At 33.1% G+C, this 19,795-nt stretch overlaps 1 long non-coding RNA gene across 2 annotated transcripts in view; it reads right to left on the reverse strand.

Moving 5' to 3' along the window:
* Nucleotides 1–14,184, reverse strand: part of LOC108285810 — a 307,857-nt gene extending 293,673 nt beyond the window's left edge. For both annotated transcript variants that reach the window (XR_001817710.2, XR_005196135.1), the window contains exon 1: nt 14,079–14,184. This is a non-coding gene — a long non-coding RNA (uncharacterized LOC108285810). The remainder of the gene's footprint in view (nt 1–14,078) is intronic.
* Nucleotides 14,185–19,795: the final 5,611 nt, after the last annotated feature.

Genomic DNA, 19,795 nt, shown 5'->3' on the forward strand with positions numbered 1-19,795 from the left:
AAAAAAAAAAAAGCAAAGGACTTAAACAGATCTTTCTGTAAAGAAGATTTACAAATAGTCAATAATCCTTAATGAAATACAAATCAAAACCACAATGAGATAAAATTAGGGTGACAATTATTAAAAAAAAAATTCTTGACCAGAATGTGGAGAAATTACTTGGAATCTTTGTGTATTACTAGTTGGAATGTAAATGCTCCAGCCACTGTAAAACATATTATGGCAGTTCCTCAAAAAATTAAACAGAATTACCATTGGAAATAGCAATTCCACTTCTGGGTATACATCCTGCTGTGGTTTGGATGTGGTTCATTTCTGCCAAAATTCACATTGCAATTTAATTGCCAGTGTAACAGTGTTGGGGGGATGAGGTCTTTAAGAGGTAGTCAGGTCTTTAAGGTAGATTAATGTTTTTCTTGAAAGACTTGTTTGGTTTTTTAGGAAATGGAGTCACAGAGTGCACTGTTACAAAAGCAAGCTGGGTTTCTTTAGCTTTCTCAGCTTTCTCCTTTCTTGGATCCTCTTTAGTCGTTTTGCCTCTACGGTGTTGCCTCTCTTGACACCAAAAGTCAAGCAGATGCTGATGTCACGTCCTTGGACTTCCCAGCCTCCATAATCAGAATAAATAAGTATCTTTTCTTTATAAATTACCCATTGTCTATAGTATTCTTTTACAGCAACAGAAAACAGACACATCTAAGAGAATTGAAAGGAAGGACTCAAATAGACATTGAAACACCCATGCTTATTTGCCTTCATCTATGGAGGCATTATTTACAATAGCCAAAAGGTGGAAACCACCTAAGGGTCCACTGATGGACAAACAAATGTAGTATATCCATGCTTTAAAAAGAAATGAAGTTCTGATAAACACTATAACATGGATGAACTTTGGAGACATGCTAAGTGAAACAGATGCAAAAGGAAAAATAGTATATGATTCCGCTTATCTGAGGTACTTCATGCAGTCAACTCTGTAGAGACAGAAAGTAGAATAGTGGTTGCCTGGGGCTGGAGGGAAAAGAGACATGAGGAGTTATTGCATAATAAACACAGTGTTTCAATTTGGAAAGATGAGCAAGATGGAGATAGATGGTGATGATGTTTGCAAAACAGTGTGAATGTACTTAATACCATTGAAATTCACACTAAAAAATAGTTAAAATGGTATGAAATGCATACTTTATCATAAAAAAATTGAATTTTAAAACGAACATAAGTTATGGAGTCAAAGTGTCAAGATTGGCACCCCAGCTACCCTATACACTAATTGTGAGGCAAGGAGCTTAATCTCTCTGAGCCTCTGTTTTATCATCTGTAAAATGGGTTAATCAGAGTGCCTATATCATAAGGTTGCTTTGAAGTTTATATGAAATAATGAAAGAAAAATTCTGGCTCATAATGAATGTACAATACATGTGAATTATTATTGTTGGGCTTTTTTTTTTTTTTTTTTGGTATGGGTGTTAAACACTCCTTGATGCCACAAAAACATGTCTATTCCTTTTCTGCTTCTCCCACAGAATATTTTCTATATTGCTAAATATTTATTGACAGATTTATGCATTCATACAAAGATGAACCTATTGATTCAATATCAGTGATTTTTTTAACACATAATGTAAATTAATATCAATCAATTCATATTCTTAACTAAGTCCCCTTAAACCAAAGATATACATTTATAGACAGCTGGCTAAGGCTGAGGTATTATCTTAAAAAGGACATATTTCACAGTACTATGTTCCAAGGCCAAGGGAATCATAAGATCTTCTCCTTGTTATTAGGTTATTCTAACCGACCTATAGAACCAGCCACAGAGTATAAAGCTACAAAATTGTTTGAGACACAACCATCTAAAGAAAGATTCAAAGTAAGTTGAATAGTTGATAAAAACCCTTGAGCCCCATAAACTGATATAGTCTTGGATTTTCAAACGTCACTAAGAAGGATTAAGGTGTGAAGGACATAGAAAGCACCATGAATAAATTCCGGCCCTGACGAGGTGTGGGTCCCTTACTACATTTAAGGGTAAATGTACTGAGGATGCCATTAGTTTCAAGTTTTGACAGCATGAAATATTGGGCATTAGCTAATTCTCTTCATTTTAAACCAAGCTATTTTAAAATCAAAGCCTCTACTCAAAAATTGCTGTAATAAAATATTAATATCCATTCTTAAATAAAACCAATTATTTCTTAAATGAACCGTACTTTCACAAGCTTTTCTTAAGATGAATTTTTTTTTTAATTTTGCGTTGTTGCTGGCTTCTAAAATCTTCTATTGGAATGAGAGATAATTCACTTAAGGGATTATTTCTCCAACAGTTTGAGTGACTATTTCCCCCAGATACCTTTCTCAGAGCCCACACCCTAAAGAGTCATAATTCCATTAAATCCGTACACAGCTGGGCAATTCTTTCTTTGCTCACATTATAGTGATCCCCAGGGAATTTATGTAAATCTATGGAAATTCATTTTAAAGGCAGTGCTTTGAAAGGAAGGATGTATCCTCATTAAGTAAACAATTAAATCTACAAACAGGCTACAAGCAACATAGTGAAGAGCTAAATTAAACTTTCCATCAGGAAAACTAAACCATTCACTTTCACATTTATGCTTTACCTAAATGCCACCAAAATTATAAGACAAAGCATTCTGAAGTCAAAACAGGTATCAAGGGAAGTGCAGCTGAGCCACGGTTACAGGGCATGGTCTCTGACCTCCTTTCTGGTCCCACCACCTAATTCCACTCTGGCAATGCCGTAAAAGATGGCAGCTTTATAATTTAGGGACTCTTAGGAAAAACTTCTCATATAACGGGGGAGAGAAATGACCTCTCCTACTTCCTACAGAGGGCATTTCCAAGCCAACCTCAAGAAACTCTGATAAGACTAGAGAGTCTGCAAAATAAATGACGGGGTCTTGTGTTCTAAAAAGAGGACAAGCTTTATTGTTAGACTTGCCTACATTTTAACTCTAGTTCCTTTACTTACTGAGTAAATCACCTAGATTTTGGAGCCTCAGTTTCCTCATTTGTAAATTGGGGATAATGATACTTCTTGACAGTGTTATATATTTGTAATAAGGAAAACTACATAAAGTACTTAGTTTGTGCCTGGAACGTGGTTGGCATTCAAATGCCTTTACCTGGACGACAGGTGAAGAAGTCTGAACAAGACCTGGGCTATAGAAATGAGGAGCTAAGTGAGAGGGAAAGAAATTTCTCCACTTAAAAATATGGGGTCCTCAAGCAACTTTGTGTCTTCCATCTTCGTAGCTCTGATTATCTTCCCTAATGCTAGAAAAGTAGGGCTAAGGCAATCCACAATAACACTGACTTCAATATCATATCCCTTTTGTTTTAAGTCATTCTAACATTTACTTTTTTGAGCAGAGATCTCCTCACATCCCAAAACTCTATACTCTATAGAGGTAACTTCTTGGTTCTAAAGTCATAACTAAAAGTAAAATTCCATATCAAATTTACCCTTAAAGCCCCCTTAGAAAGATGTAACACTGGAACAATCTCTCAATAAGGCTACTGTAGCCATTTCCCATCCATTATTGGAACAGGTTGCAGATTCTTTAGTTGAGTCCTGGGTGAAACAGCTGGCTTGAGTTTAAGATCCATATTGTCTCAAAAAATCATATTATATCATATATATATATATATATATATATATATGTATGTAAAAATCTCACTATATATAATAGATTCACATTCCATTTAATAGATGCTCATAATCCATGAGTTAAGTGGAACTGAGACCAACTAAAGAAGCAGATTCCCACCTCCCTGGACACATTAAGTAAAATAATTAGCTTAGTTGGCGAACTGTGTGTCAGCCTTTGTGTTAGATGTCCATCCTTATTCAATCCTCTTCTGAAAAATATGAAGAAATAGCCATGTCCCCTCAGTACAGGCTGAGATATAGGCAGGTGTTTTAGCCTCAGCACCTCAGCAAGCATAGCATAATGTAAAGACTTATGTGCTCACAAGGTCAGAAGTTCGAGACCAGCCTGACCAACATGGTGAAACCCTCGACTCTACTAAAATACAAAAAATTATTTGGGTGTGGTGGCACGCACCTGTAGTCCCAGCTACTCAGGAGGCTGAGAGAGGAGAATTGCTTGAACCCGGGAGGCAGAGATTGCAGTGAGCCAAGATCGCACCACTATACTCCAGCCTGAGTGACAGAGCAAGACTCTGCCTCAAAAAAAAAAAAAAAAAAAAAGATTTATGTGCTACTATTTTTTATTAAGGAGTAAAAGAAAACAATGTAGGGAAGGAGAAACTGATTGGAGAGTATGCTGCTAAACTAGTTAGCACTAATTCAGCCTGGTTCATGTCATAGAACTCTTCTATGGAAAGCCACGTCAACTGCACCTCAAGGCCATAGATCGCTTAGAAGAAAGGGAAAGTATTTATCATTTATCTGCTTAGCCATTAGTCAAAAGTTTGTTCACTGGGACTTAATTCCCCTGAAATTCCAGACTCTGCATTTGTGGGTACTAGGTAAGATTAGTCAAACTTCCTTTTCAACAGGGAAATCCTGGATTGAGACATAAGAGGCACATGCCATGGCCTTAAGGTAAGTCACTGTAAGTTCTAAGTGAAATTCTGAACCCAAGCACCACTGGTTACTACAGCAGCAGTTGAAACAGAAGACACATGAAGTTGAGAGATTGTGAATTGTTATATAAGAGGTGCTGGATATAGAAAGCAATGATAGACATATAGTTTGTTTAGGCTATGAAGTTTAGCAACTTCATATTTATTCCCAGTGTATCAAAAGAATACTAAATATTCCTATGTAATACATCAAAAAATAATATTAGTTTTAGGTATTACATTCTCGGACTCCAAGTAGTAGAAATGACATCATCAGCATTATTATTACCACCATGTTGATTCTTTCTCTCACCTTTAACTTCTTAAATGCTACCAACACTTAAGTCCCTCAGAAAGTAACTTTCCTTTCCAGATCAATTCAGCCCTTTTGCCTTACCTAGTTAATTGAAAAAGAGCTTATAACCTGATTTCTCTAATCTTAGTATCTTCCTAACTGCATTCATATTATTCATAATATCCATTCTTCTCTAATAGTTTTCTTCAAATAACTTTCTTTTCTATGAAAAAAGTAATCATTTTTACTTTTTGATAAATGTAACATTAAATGTTTTCCCTCCTCATCAAGCCATGAATATGAAACTCATTTAATATATTTTCAATAGAAATTTACCCTTAATTCTTTTTCAGAACACAATTTATGGACTTCCAATCTAAAAAGTAATTTTGTTTCCATGTGTTCAACAAATCTGTATTTCTAAAAAAATATTGAAATGACCTAAAAAGGTCATTTGGACCTAATGAAAGGATCTAATGAAAAATATAATGAAAATAGATGTAATAAAATGTTCTATATGAAGTAACTAGCAGTTTAGGTATAACTCAAGAAAGAATTGGGAAATTAGCAGATTTCTCTGAAATTACAGAAATAGACAGAAAAAAGAAAATGCAACATGTGAAAGAAAGATACGTGTACATGAATACTCTAAAAAGAAGATCTCAGAAAGGAATACTATGAAGGATGAATGAGAAGAATATTCAAAACCATTATACTGGAAATTTTTCCAGAATTGATGAAAGTTCCCAGAGAGATACATGAAGGATATCTGTGCCTACACATATTGTAAAAAAATACAGAATGCCACAACTTAAAGTCTTAAAACTAATGAAACAGAACAGACCACCTATAAAGGAATGACAGAGTAAAAGCAGACTTCTCAATAGAAACCATGAAAGCTAGAAGAGGAATAATTTCTTCAGGAAATTATTTTTTAAGTGATTCTTAATCTACTATTTTATATCTAAAAAATTTCTTCAAGATTGAGAGTAAAATAAAGATATTTCAAATATTTTCAGATAAAATCTGAGAGACTTAGGGAAAGGAAAAGGGTAAGTGAAACTTACAAAAAAAAATAACAAGCAGAGGACAAACAGAAAGATCATAGAAATAAAGAAAAATATGTCACTAATCACAATATTTATATGTATAGACCAAGCTTGTCACTTAAAAAAAAATTAAAGCTAACTAAAGAAATTCAACTATATGCTCTATTTAAGGGACACACATAAAATAAGACAGAAAATGATTTAAATATATGTCCACTTTCACCACAGTTATTCAACATAGTACTGGAAATCTAGAAAGTCTAAGACAGGAGAAAGAAATAAAGGGCATCCAAACTGGAAAGGAAGAAGTCAAATTATCCTTAATTGCAGATGATATAATCTTAATATTAGGAAAAACCTGAAGACTCCACCAAAAACCTGTGAGAACTGATATATAAGTTCAGTAAAGTTGAAGGATACAAAATCAACATACAAAAATTAGTAGCATTTCTATACCCTAATAGTGAACAGTAGAAAAAGAAATGAAAAAAGTAATCCCAGTTACAATAGCCACACATAAAATTAAACACCAAGAAATTAAAGAATTGAAAGATATCTACAATAATAATTACAATAATAAAAGCTACAAAACACTGATATAAGAAATTGAAGAGGACCTCAAAAAATGAAAAGATATTGTTAAATGTCCACACTACCCAAAGCAATCTATAGATTGGACATAGTCCCTATGAAAATACCAATGACATTTTTCACAGAAATTGAAAAAAAAAAAAAACCCTAAAATCTATATGGAACTGTAAAAGACCTTCAATTATACTACAGAGCTATAGTAACCAAAAGAGCATAGTGTTAACATAAAAACAGACACATAGAACAATGGAACAGAATAGAGCTATCTCTGTAGTACAATTTAAAATTGGGTAATATAATTCTTCCAGTTTTCTTCTTTTTGCTCAGATTAGTTTTGGCTATTCTGGGTCTTTTGTGGTTCCCTATACATTTTAGAATTTTCATTTGTTTTTGTGAAGAATATCATCCATATTTTGACAGAGATTGCATTGAATCTATAGGTTGTTTTCAGTGGTATGGACATTTTGATGGAATGATACTGATACTTCCAGTCCATGAATATGGAGTATTTTTCCTTTTTTGGTATATTCTTCAATTTCTTTCCTCAGTGTTTTATCAGTAACATTTCTATATTCTAATAGAAACCAGTATTTATTATACAGATCTTTCCATTTTTTAAAATTCTTAGGTATTTAATTTATGTGTGGCTATTGTAAATGGGATTACTTGTTTAATTTTTTTTTCAGATTATTCGCTATTGGCATATAGAAATGCTACTGGTTTTTGTATGTTGACTTTAACAGAGGAACTATAGTGATTAATAACTTAATTGTACACTTTAAGGAGATTAAAAGAGTATAATTGGAATGCTTGTAACACTAAGAATGCTTAAGGGGACTAATACTCCATTATCCATTATATGACTGTTACACATTGCATGTCATATCAAAACATCTGGTGTACCCCCTAAATACATATGCCTACTATGTACCCATAAAAACTAAATTTAAAAAAAATCTTAAAAATTAAATAAAAAGAGATAGCAGGTAAATAATAACTCAACAAAAGCTAGGAAAACTATAGCAATATTCTAAATATAGTCTCTAATGTAAAATAGATTATTAGCAAGAAGTGATACTATTTTAAATTTTAAATCTCAATAAAATATAACAACTAGATATGTAATATGAAGCTAAAGATAACTTCAAATTACATACAATGTAAAACATTTATAGAACTACAGAGAGAAGTCAACACATCATTATAAAAATATGAAAACTAAACACTCCTTTCTCAATTATTAATAGCAGAAAAAGTGTATAAAAATGAAAATTTAGGACTATCAAACCTGATTTAATGTATAGAGAGATTCCATAGTTTTCTCAGACACATATTGTACATTTGTCAAAACTGAATAATTGAATATATTAAGATACAAAAGAGAAAGTCTTATTTAATTTATAAGTATGTATGTAAGTACGTGCATGTATATTTGTGGGAGTGAGGAAATATGCATTCTACTTTTTCTGACCACAATGAAATTAAATTAGAAATCATTATCAATAAGATAAATGTTTAACTTTTCCTTATGAAAATTTCTAACACCTACAGTAGATGAAATAATATATGGAATGCAATGTAAATTTCAGCTAGCTTCAACAATTATTCAATTCATAGCCAATCTATATACTCATTCCCATTAATATTTTTCTGAAGCAAATTCATCCATAAATATTTGTCTGTAACTTTATAGAAGAAAGGCCTTTTTGTTTTTAAAATATCAAAAATATCATCATATACCTTTATTTAAAAATGTCTCAAATATCTAGTAGTGTTCAATGTCCCTGATTATCTCATATTTTTGTTTCTTGGTTCAAGTCAGGATCCAAATTAGAATCATAGATTGCAATTGATGGATATGTCTCTTAGGTCCCAAGGAGTCATATTGTTAAGAATACACAATTAAAATTTTAAAACCATGTTTCTAAATAACTCATAGAACATGGGATCAATGTGATGGAGTAAAGATGGCCCCAGTTCTTCTTTACTAATCCCAATAAGAAGAGACAGGATTTTCCTTCCCTTGAATCTTTGTTCTATGACTCCTCTGACCAAAAATATGGCAGAAGCGTTGCTTTGCCAATTTTACGTCTAGCCTTTAAGAGAACTTGCAACTTGTATTTTCTGTCTCTCAGAACATTCCTGGAGCACTGGCTGCAACATAAGAAGTCTGCCTACTCTGTTGGAGAGGACGTGTGGAGTGTCCCTGTGCTTCATGGGTAGAAGGAAAAATTGAGGTGAGTTCAGCCTTCCAGCTGTTCTTACCAAGGCACCAGGCATGTGAGTAGAGCTATTTTAGGCTCTCCAGATCAGACTAGCCACCAGCAAATACCACAAGATGAACCCAGTTAATATCACATGGAGCAAAAGAATGACCCAACCAAACTCTGAATTTCTGACCCACAAAATCATGAACTGTAATAAAATTATAACTATTTTAAGCTACTCAGCTTTAGCACATTTTATTAGACAGCAAACGATTACAAGAGACATAAAGAAAGCTAAAGTTTTATTTTTTGAAAAGGCTAAGAAAATTTTTCTTAGTGTTACTGATAAAAAAAGACACAAATAAAACATTAACTTAAAAGGTCTATATATCAGACATTCAAAAGATAAAACTAATAAATACTTGAAAATAAAGAAAACAAATTTCTAGAAAAAATACAATTTACCAAACAAAACTAAGTAGAAAATTACCAAATAAAATCATATATACATAGATTTATATAACCACTGAGGAACTGAAACCAGTAAATTACATATTCTTCCATCCCTTCCTAAAACAAACAAGAATAAGAACAATGAAAGTTCACATAGCTTTACAGGCAATTTCACCATAATTCAAGGAGTTACATGTCCCCAAAACAAACAATGAAAACAAGAACAACAGCAAAATCCAACACAGTTTCATAAGAAATTCTACCATAGATAGAAGAACAGATAAAATTTCCTTTCCACAAAAAAAAAAAAAAAAAAAAAAAAGAAGAAGAAAGAAAGAAAGAAGGAATGCTCCAATCTCATCTTTTAAGGCAAGTATGATCCTCATATCAAAACTGGGAATAATATGAGAAAGGAAAATATCCTTGAAGACCACAGATGTGAAAATCCTAAATAAAAATATCATTAAGGTAAACCCCCATAATCTATAAAATGATACTGTCATGAGAGTTGATGCCAATAATGCAAGTCGTTTATCATTAAAAAAAAATTTACCAGTGTAATTTATTTCACTAACAGCTTAAGGATAAAAACTATAAAATCATCTTACTAGGCCAGGCACAGTGGCTCATAGCTATAATCCCAGCACTTAGGAAGGCTGAGGCAGGCAGATCATGAGGTCAGGAGTTTGAGACCAGCCTGACCAACATGGTGAAACACCATCTCTACTAAAAATACAAAAATTAGCTGGGTGGGTGGCGTGTGCCTATATTCCCAGCTATTTGGGAGGGTGAGGCAGGAGAATCACTTGAACCCAGGAGGTGGCGGTTGTGGTGAGCCGAGATCGCGCCATTGCACTCCAGCCTTGGTAACAAGAGCAAAACTCCATCTCAAAAAGAAAAAAAAAAAAAAGTTTAATCTTACTAGATTCGTGTAATGCACTGAATAAAGATAAACTAACCAAATGCCTCCTGAAAAGATAAGGCAACATATTATACAGTCAATGAAAAAATATAATATAGCAGTTAAAATTAATTTCAACTAGATACAACAAAGATAAAATTGTGAGTCTTGGATTTAAAAAGCAAATAAAAGGAAACGATTTAGTGCAATATCCCCTTTTTGCATACCCAGTGAAGAAGAGGCATACATTTTATAATTCTTTTTACAACATTATTGTAAGTATGATACCAAAAGTTTTAAACAATAAAACAATTGTTTTATTTAAGCAAGTAAGCAATTATTTAAGTATTAAACAATAATAAAATAAAATTATGATACTGACACTAGATTACGCAACAGAATTTTTTAAATTACATAAAAATTTTGGATTTGAGAAGAGTGGGGAAAAAACATTTGGAAAAATATTCAAATAAATATTTGAATATATCTTACTTAAGTCCAAACAAATTCTAGAAGAAAAAATTAAATGAAAAGAAAATCAATACTGTGAAAAAAATATTCAAATATTTATATGATCTTTTGGAGGCTCATGCCAAAAGAAGAAACCATAAAAGAGAACGCCAATGGATTACATATGTAAAAATATGGAAGAGCAGGAAATGAATGAAAGCCATGGTTAAAAGACAAACGGCGAACTAGAATACTAATTAGCATTATAGGAGGCAATTATAACCTAATATCAAAGGAACCCTTCTAAATTAATAAAAAAATAGACCAATACCCAATAGGTATCTAACAAAAGGATATACATAGTCAATTATAAAAAGAAATTTGAATTTTAATTGAATTAAATTGAAATATGAAAATCTGTTCAACATTAGAAGATCTCACAAAAACAACACAAATTTTATTAAAGTACTATTTTTTTCTCTAGCACTTTGCTATGATTTAAAATTATGCTAATATCCAATAGTAGAATGGATACAGGGAAATACGTCTCATTCTTATGACATTATCAATGATGTATTTCTAGCAATCTGTTTTTCAACATGTATTAAAATTCGTAAAACCCCTTATACCTTTTGACTCAGCTTTTCCTCATCTAGAGATTTACAATCAGAAAACATCTGAGTGTATGTCAATTATATCTCAAAGACTTTGAACAAATTTGTTTTCAGTTAAATTTAAAAAATGAACAAGTGTTCAAGGTTGTATAAAGGTATTTTTTTGTTTTGTTTTGAGATAGAATCTTGATCTGTCACCCAGGATGGAGTGCAGTGGCGTGATCTTGGCTCACTGCAACCTCCACCTCCCAAGTTTAAGTGATTCTCCTGCCTTGGCCTCCAGAGTAACCAAGTACAGGTGTGTGTCACCACATCCAGCTAATTTTTTGTATTTTTAGTAGATATGGGGTTTTCCATGTTGGCCAGACTGGTCTCAAACTGCTGGCCTCAAGTGATCCGCCTCGGCCTCCCAAAGTTCTGGGATTACAGCCACTGCGACTGGCCACATGTAGGTTTAAATTTACACATAAATTATGTCAGCAAGAAACTGGTAATGAGTACAGTCTAAAAATAGCAAAATGATTAAATGAATTATGGTACAGTCATATATAGAACTTCATGTAACTGAAATTCAGATAAATATTTATAATCACAAAAACATCATCACACAATATTATTATATAAGAAGAAAATATTACAAAGTAATATGCAGAACATGCTCCCATTTTAAAAAATAACATTTAAGCCTGAAGGTGAGCTTAAAACGTTTTGAGAAGAGATACGCAGAAGATGCTGTAGAAAATCTCTTGATCATAGAATTATCCTTTTATTTTTGTTCAACTCTTTTACCTACTATTTCAACAATAAACATGGACTACTTGTATGATGAAAAAAGATAGTGAGGGTGAGGGGGGAGCAAGAGAGACACAGAACAGAAGGAGGTTTAAGAGGTAAGAAATATTATACCACTAAGAAATGTTCTTTGGCTAAGTCCATGGACTCAACTCATTGCCTCTAATAATTCCCTTTCCTGGAATTCCCTGAGTTTATGTGCATATGATTTTGACAGCATTACTGTGCACCCAATTTTCTTTCCTGGTTGTTTTACTTTTCGAAGTAACATCACCCCACCAGAGTTTTATAAATATTATGCTGTTCTTATATACTACAAAACTCTGAACACGCAGACATTTCAAAATGTTGAATAAATTTAACTGAATAACCAAATCAATAGCCTAATTTAGTTTATACTCACAAGCTTAGCTAAACGAACAGATTTCCAGAAATGGACAGTACAGAATTTTCAAGATTAGTCAAGGAGGTGATTCTAGATAGAAGTGGTCCAGCAGGATCCAGAGAGTCTAATGTGACAGAGGAAGTGCTTGGCTGAGGTATGGATTCTTCTACCAATTAACTTTGGGAAAGTTATTTAAATCTATCAGATCTCAGTTTGGTCAATAAATTAAAGCTTCTTCTATACATATGATTCTTTAATATTCATGATTTTGCAATGGATGTTTAGTCTCTGCTATTTGCAGAAGTTGTATTTAGGAAATGGTAGAATTTAGCATGGACTACATAGAGTCCAGAAAGTTACCAATATTGTTCTCTTAAGACAAAAAAAAAATGGGGGCCAACCTGTTCTTTTACAAAACCTTACTATGTACATTTAGGACATTTTCATGTCAATAAAGTGAATAAAAATCTGTTGAATTAAGCGCACACAAACACACAAGTTTTTGTTACTATAAAAGAAATGTTACATTAGCTAATTTGGTAGGCATGATGCCTACAATGAAAGAATGGATTTGTATTTATATATGTTGTATAAAACACTGTACACTAAATTCTGGCTTTTAAAAGATGGTTTTGTATCTCATACAAATGCTTGTGTTCCATCATAATGTGGAGCTTAATTGCACATGCATGCTTATTCAAAAATATGCCCCCAGCTTCTACCTCACTCAACATTTTTCAATAGTAACTTAGGAATTTCCTAAGACATAACAAATTGTGTCTTCATGGGGGTTATTCAACGCAGAATTGAGCTAATGAAGTTTACAGCATGTTATATTTTTCCTGATAGTTTGGAATGATTGAAGCTTATGAATAGAAAGGTTATAAAGGGTCATAGCTCTCCTTATCAAAATGCCCAGCCTTTTTACCTTAGAGAAAATAAAAATAAAAAGACATATCATGTTTTCACCTCAGTCTCTGGTGTGGATGTTGATTTGTTTAAGTGCCTTTTCAAATCCCAAAATATTTATATCTCAATTCTAAAATTAATGTTTAAACAAGAAGCCAGACCAATAGAAATAATGAACAGGTTACAGGCTCCAATGGAAAGCTTAGGTCTTTTTAAGAAATGTATCATTAGGATTTGTTTAAGATGTCATCTTAAATTAGCAAGGCCATTTCACTTCTTCAGTTGTTTTCTAATAAGAATCAATATTTATATGATACAAGTAAAAACAGTTATTTTTAATGTATACAGTATAAACATGAGAAGCATCATACCCATTAAATATATCTTTATGTTAATATATTTACATAGATATAGTGACATATTTATGTACAAGTTCTCTATATTCTTATTAAAATTAAGAGTAGGACATTAATCTTGTCCTTTACTCATTACTATTTCAAAAAGTAAAAATTAAAAACCCAGCCAGATGCTTTTTAATTTCAAAGTGTCCTTTTTATCTTTGTGAGCTAGCTAGATACATACTACAGAGCATTAGTAGTTCCTTTCCTGCCAAGTTATTTTTAGGGAGATTTAGCTTTACTGAGCTTTCTACCAAATGCAAAACATTAGATATCCTGAATTTTTCTCTGCTCTGTCCATCCTAGAGATGGAAGATTTCTTGCTTCAAACCTCAGTGCACACATGTAAACACAATTACTCAAAACAAGGCAACAAGTGAGAGGCAGGATTAAAATAAGAACTCAGGCAATCTGACTCACAATCCAGGATTCAACCCCCTAAAACTTGCTGTTTTCTTTGTCCTCTTTGCTGTGAACCAAGACACTTGTTCTGTAGCAGAGTGTTTCTGCTGCAAATCCAGTTGCTACTGCATTATGCAATGAAGTCAGAAGCCTGAGCTTGTGACATCAATATAGGTTGCTATGGTAACTCTTTCCATAAGTATTACAGGTTCAGTGTAGGCTCAAAAAAGGGGACTTCAGCAGAGTAGCAAAATAACTGGCATTATTTCAGCCTAAATTACAACAGTAAGTGGTGCAAAAATGTTTTATAATTTCTCCAATAAAGAAAATGTTTTATATGTTATGCTATTATTGAAAGTCATTTTTATAATATATTTTAAAATGAAAGTTCTCCAGTAGAAATATTAATGCTACTGACCTTCTAAGGCATTCATGTAATCCACAAAGAAGAGAAGCTCACTATAACATAGCAAATTATTCCACGTATTTAGTCATTCCATAAGTCAAGGAATTTTATGTATTATATATTATGATAAATTCCTAATAACATGATGTCATTCAAGTTTTCCATTACAAGAAATATAAAAAGATCTCACAAAGTTGCATATATAAAAGCAGTTTTAGATGAGAAGACTATTTTGAACAAAGCAATAGTAAAGATCACCTTTGATTGCACAGGTTCATTATTATTTTTCTAGAACATTTTTGCCATTTAAATAGTTAAATCTACCTTCCTGTGTAAGATATGTTTAAAAAGATTATTTGGCCTTCAAATTTTTTTAACCTGAATTTGAAGCACATAGCTGAATAATTACAAAGACTGAACTTCTTTGTTACACAGCTCCTTTGTTTTTATCATCTACCATTCTCAAGAGGAGGATCTTAGTTCAAGTCTGCAAACATGCTTAAGCTAGGTGTTGGGGTTGCAACATGTTGGATATTAGGTATAAGATGCATAAGACATAATCCCTTCTACGAAAAACTCACACATGTAGAGTTAAAAATTATAGCAATAGAAGTGCAAACAGCAATTTAAGAATATTTACTGAGTATCTGCCATGTGCCAGACACCACACTAAAGACTTCACATAGATTATCCGATGTAACCCTCACAACAATACAAGCAGGTACATGGGTACTATTATTCCCAAATGGGAATAATCTGTAAAATTACAGATAAGAAAACTGAAGCTCAGAGGGATAAAGTGACTTGGCTGAAGTCACACAGCTGGTTCAGAACACAGCTGGCATTTTAAGTCCAGATGATTATGATGTTTAAACAGAAATTAAAGATAATTCCCTGTTGCTCATTGTGACCAAAATTGAAAATTGCATCATCATTCTACTGAGCAAGAGTTCCTTTATGCAGAATTCACTGAAGCAGAAAGCAGGTGATAATCTTGTGGCTGACTTCATGAACACTTCTGATGACTAGCTTTGTTGTTAGTGTAACATTCCGCAATTCAGAAAATATTTACCTGGAAACATTTCCTTCTTTATTGGTTACAAATGACAATATACAATGGGGAAAGGATAGACACTTGGATAAATGATTTTTACCTCACTGGATATCCACATACAAAAGAATGAAATTAAACCCATTATTTTTATATCATACACAAAAATCAACTAAAAATAATTTAAAGACCTAACCATAAGATGTGAAACTGTAAAATTCCTAGAAGATAAACATAAGGGAAAGTCTCCATGACATTGGTCTCAGCAATGATTATTTGGATTGAACACCCAAAGCACAGGCTATAAAAGCAAAAATAAACAAGTTTCTGCACAGCAAACAATCAACAGCATAAAACGGTAACCTACAGAATGGGAAAAAATATCTGCAAACCATACAGCTCATATGAGGTTAACATCCAAAACATATAAGGAACTCATACAATTTAATAGCCTAAATCAAATAACCCAATTAAAAAATGGGCAAAGTTACTGAATCGACATTACTCCGAAAACATACAAATGACGGACAAGTATATGAAAAGATGCTTGACATCACTCATCATCAGGGAAATGCAAATCAGAACCACAATGAGATATTACCCTACACTTGTTATGGTGGCTGTTATCAAAAGTCAAAAGAAAAAAAAATGTTGGCAAGGATGTAGAGAAATGGGAACACTTGGGCAATGTCTGTGGAGATGGTAAATTTGGTGTGAACATTATGGAAAACAACCATTATAGAAAATAGTATGGGAACTTCCCTTAAAAATTAAAAATAGAACTACCCTATGATCCAGCAATCCTACTTCTGAGTATATATCCAAAGGAAATGAAATCAACATCTTAGAGATATCTGCAGCCCCATTTTCATTGCAGCATTATTTGCAACAGTGAATAATGAAAATAGCATTAGCGTCTGTCAACATTTGAATAGATAAAAAATACAGTACATCTCTACAATGGAATATTTTTTAGCCTAAAAAAGTGTCATTCTATAGACTGTCATTTACAAGAACAGGGATGAACCTGGAGGGTGTTATGCTAGGTCAAATAAGCCAGACACAGAAAGACAAATACTGCATGTTCTCATTTACATCTGGAATCTTAAAAGTCAAACTCACAGTAACAAAAAGTAGAATAATGGTTACCAGAGCGTTTGGGGGTGGCGGAAAATGGGAGATATTGGTCAAAGGATGCCAACTTTTAGCTACAAGATGAATAAGTACGAGGGTCTGCTCTACAACACGATTAGCATGGTTAATAACGTACCGTAAACTTGAAATTCGCTCAGAGAGTAGACTCAAAAGTTCTCGCCACAAAAACAAAATGGTAACAATGTGCAGTTACATATATGTTATGTGGATTGATTGTAACAATCATTTTTAAACGTATGCATATACCAAAACATCACAACATATACCCTAATAAATGCAATTTTTGTCAATCATATCTCAAAACTGGGGAAAATATTGGTTCTATAATTTTTCTTACAGAGTTGCTTTAACATTTTAATTTGATTCAAGCTACCATATCAGCTTCTGCTCAAATAAATATATTAATAATTTAATGTTTATACTGAATTGCTGTTGACATATCAAACTAAACATTCATTCATTCAGCAAATATTTACTGAGCCACTATTGTTTCAGATACCATGCTAAATGTTGGATATAAAACTATAGCAAATAGTGGAAACGGTCCTCAAATTAAAGAAGCATATAGTCTTTAATGAGAGAAAAACCTTAATCAAATGATAGCATAAATAACTGTAAAATTACAGCAGTGTCTAAACAGTAAAATTTCTGAAGTTCCTAATTCTGCTCCACACAATTCAACCTTTCATCCCAACTCAAAATCCACTGTCTCATCTTCCTCCTCCAGTCTAGACCTGGCTTCTGTCCATTCTTCCAAATTTGCTTCCTCTCCCATGTGTTTTCTCCCTGCCCTTCTTTTTGGCCCTAACCACATTTGAGCTCTCATTGCTTCATGCAATGAGGTGTTTCAATAGCTCCCGGCATGACTCCCTGCTTTGGCGTCTGCCTCAAAAATTCCTAGGGCAGATTACTGTAACACTACATCCTAAATCACCTAAGACAAGAGCTTGATCATATTGCAGGTCCCACTCCACCCCAATAAGTATAGCCACTCTCCTTCCTTTAAACTTGAAATCTAACTCCTTAGCCTGACATTCCAAGCTTTTAAAAATCTGACCAGTCTTAACTGTTCAGTCTTGGGATCTATCACTCCTCTGCAGGTATCTCTTCCCAAGCCAAATGGATGGATCATTGGCCTCTAAGTAAGCATTTTGCTTTTCCATCTCTGCTTTTGTTTATTCTATGTCATCACTGAAACTCCTCATCCCTTTTCCACACCTCTCCTTCCCTTCCCTTTTAGAATTCTAAACACACTTCTAAGTCCAGCATGAATTATTGATTAGAGAGTTGTTCTGTTCTATTTTTTGTTTGTTTGTGTGCATATGCTTTATCTCCTCTGCTAGACTGTGAACTCCTTAAGGGAACAGATTGTCTTCTGAATCTGCTGCAGTACTGCACATACATGGTATTTAATAATATCTATTGATGTCCTATCCCAGGACAATGAAAGCCTATTTAGGTAGTTGTAAAACAAATATTTGAATCACTAATTGTGTGTAATTTCCTTTGGAAATTACAGATTCAGATCCTTCTGTTTGTTTCACTAAAAATCCATGTAACAAGAAAACATAGAATAAGATTTTGCTACTTGTCTACATAGAGAAAATAATTAATTTTATGTTTGCATGACTTTCAATAAAAACTTTCAAGCAAAGACAGTAAGAAATAAAACTAATTATTTGTATTAGTTGCAACTCTTCCTGTTGCAAATGAGAGCAATCTAACTTACAATCAGCTTAGGCAAAAATGAAAGACAATTCATTGGCTCAGGTAATTGGGAAGTCCGTGGGTAGACTGGTTTCAGTCACAGCTGGATCCAGAGAATTCAATGGAAGTCTCACTCTCCTTTTTTCTGAGAGTTCACCTTATTGTCTATAGCTGCAGACAAGCCATTTGCGTATGAGAAAGACAAAGCCAGTAATAATTTCAATTTCTCTCTCTCTCTCTCTCTCTCTCTCTCTCTCTCTCTTTTATTTTCTCTCTCCCTACTTATACACTGAGAAATCTCAGGGAAGACATTCGAATCCTAAATGGATTACACACCTATCTGAGAAAAAGTCACTGTGCCAGAAATAAGGGCATCTGTGAATAACTCAGCCTGGGCATGAACCCATGCCTATGGCCCGGGTGGTAACCAGTTACCTTACTTGGCTGTGCCTCTAAATCCACATGAAATTGAGAAATGATAAAGACCAGTTGTTTTTTCAAAACAAAACAAAACAAATGACCAAATATACATATATATACATATATATATGTATATATATATATATGTATATATATGTGTATATATATATATATATATATATATATATACATATATATTTCTCCCTTTAAGTCTGGAAAACCCTTTGGGTCCTGAATCTTCTAAATTGACTTTAAATTCTGAAATATTAGCTCATACATTTATCCCCAAATATTTGTTTTGCACCTACTATGTGTCAGGCACTCTGTTAGGCACTGTGAGTGATACAAAGATTATTTGATTTGACTCCTAATAATTAGAAATGCACAAAGATAGAGAGTTCTGGTCCAAAATAGGATATGAAATGTGTCATAAAAGTGTTTGGAGCCAAAGATAAGGATTTAGGAATAAAACATAAAGAGGTGAAAATGTTAAGTGGTAGAAATAGATGAAACTGAAATTTTCAAGATAAAGAAAATAAAGAGAAAAGAGAAATAAAGACTGAGAACAGAAAAGAGAATTGAGAAAGACTCTCATATCCATATTCAAGTTGTAGTTCATAAAACACAAGCTCCTTAAGAGGAGAACTCACATCTTCTTTTAGGCAATAAAAATAGTAAGACTAGAGGGATAAAATAACAGTAATAACACTGAATAACATTTATTGAGTGCTAAGTATGTGATAGGCATTGTACTAAGCTCTTTCAACAGATTATCCCATTTAATCCTCAAAACAATCCTATGAAATGGATATTAATATTAATATTTCCGCTTTAAAATTAGAGCACTGAGACTAAGAAATGTTAAATAATCTGCCAAAGGAAATGGTGGACTTGGGTTATTACCAAGCTAGTCCAAATCCGAGCATGACCTCTTTATCAACATGCTATAGTGAACGTTTTCAGAGATTCCATCTTTTCATGAGAGTCAAGGAGCAG

The sequence above is a fragment of the Cebus imitator genome, unplaced genomic scaffold (genome assembly GCF_001604975.1).
Source record: "Cebus imitator isolate Cc_AM_T3 unplaced genomic scaffold, Cebus_imitator-1.0 Scaffold307, whole genome shotgun sequence".
NCBI classification, from domain to species: Eukaryota; Metazoa; Chordata; class Mammalia; order Primates; family Cebidae; genus Cebus; species Cebus imitator.